At 33.0% G+C, this 1,867-nt stretch overlaps 1 non-coding gene across 1 annotated transcript; it reads left to right on the forward strand.

The window, feature by feature from the left end:
* Positions 1 to 473: 473 nt before the first annotated feature.
* Positions 474 to 579, forward strand: LOC150013641 (U6 spliceosomal RNA). Its single transcript, XR_016510910.1, has one exon. It is a non-coding gene; the product is annotated as a U6 spliceosomal RNA (small nuclear RNA).
* Positions 580 to 1,867: the final 1,288 nt, after the last annotated feature.

Consider the following 1,867-nt stretch of genomic DNA (forward strand, 5'->3'; position numbering starts at 1 on the left):
ATAATATTGTCATAACTATGGTGTCAGATAGGTACTAGATTTATTGGGATGATCACTTGAAGAGTTATATAAATGTCTAATCACTGGGTTGTACAGTTGAAGCTAAAGTAATATTGTACATCAACTGTAATTTAAAAAATAAAAAATACTGAAATAAAAGGGGGGGGAAGATGGGGTAGTAATTCTTATATCAGACAAAATAGACTTTAAAACAAAGACTGTAACCAGAAATGAGGAAGGTTATTTCATATACAATAGTCAAGATATGGAAGCAACCTAAGTCCACTGATAGACAATTGGATAAAGAAGATGTGGGACATGTATACAATAGAATATTGCTCAGCCATTTGCAACAACATGGATAAACCTAGAGAGTATTATGCTAACTGAAAAAAGTCAGACAGAGAAAACAAATACCATATGATTACATTTATATGTGGCATCTAAAAAACAAAATAATCAAAACAGAAACAGTGCTCACTTCAGCAACACATGACTAAAATTAGAACAATACGGAGAAGATTAGCATGGCCCTTGTGTGAGGATAACATGCAAATTCATGAAGCATTCCATATTTTTAAGAGATGCTAAAGGGATTGTTATAAAAAGGAGAAGAAATATGTAGTGAGAGGAACACAGGTATTGTAAGGATAGCAATGAATAAGTACCTATCAATAATAACCTTAAGTGTAAATAGATTAAATTTTCCAATCAAAAGCCATAGGGTAACTGAATGGATAAGAAAACGTGACCTGCATATATGCTGTCTACAAGAGATGCACCTCAGAACAAAAGATCTATACAGATTGAAAGTGAAAAAAATATTCCAAGCAAACAGACACACAAAAAAGCTGGGGTAGCAATACTTATATCAGACAAAATAGACTGCAAAACAAAAGCCATTAAAAGGGACAAAGAACGTCACTGCATGATACTTAAGGGAGTAATCCAAAAGGACGATATAACCCTTATAAACACATATGCACCCAACATAGAAGCACCTAAATATATAAAGAAAATCTTGGAGGTCTTCAAGAAAGTTATTGATAACAACACAGTCATCGTAGGGGATTTAAACACCCCACTGTCAGCAATGGATAGATCTTCCAAACAAAGAATCAACAAGGATATTGTGGCACTGAATGACACTCTAGATCAAGTGGACTTAATTGGTATATATAGAACCTTTCACCCCAAAGAAGCAAATGCACATGGCATATTTTCAAAGATAAACCACATGGTAGGACACAAAACAAGCTTCAACAAATTCAAGAAAATTGAAATCATATCACACATGTGCTTAGATCACAATGGGTTGAAACTAGAAACCAACCTCAAGGAAAAAACTCAAAACATTCAAATACATGGAGACTTAATAACATGTTTTTAAATAATGAATTGGTTAACAATACATCAAGAAATTTAAAAGTATCTGGAAACAAATGAAAATGAACACAGAACAACCCCAAACCTATGGGACACAGTGAAGGCAGTCCTGAGAGGGAAGTTCATAACAATACAGGCCTACATAAAAAAAAAGATAGAAAAATCTCAAATAAACAGCCTAACCTTATATCTACAGGAACTAGAGGAAAAACAAAAAACAAAGCCCAAAGTGAGTAGAAAGAAGGAAATAATCAAGATGAAGCAGAATTAAATGACATAGAGACTAAAAGAACAAAGGATCAATAAATCCAGGAGCTGGTTCTTTGAAAAGATAAACAAAATTGACAAACCTTTAACCAGACTCATCAAGGAAAAAAGAGAGAAAACCCAAATAAATAAAACCATAAATGAAAGAGAAGTTATAACTGATACCACAGAAATACAAAGGATTGTAAGAAATTACTATGAACAACTATATGCC

The sequence above is a fragment of the Furipterus horrens genome, unplaced genomic scaffold (assembly GCF_987537825.1).
Source record: "Furipterus horrens unplaced genomic scaffold, mFurHor1.1.pri manual_scaffold_4, whole genome shotgun sequence".
In the NCBI taxonomy this organism is placed as follows: Eukaryota; Metazoa; Chordata; class Mammalia; order Chiroptera; family Furipteridae; genus Furipterus; species Furipterus horrens.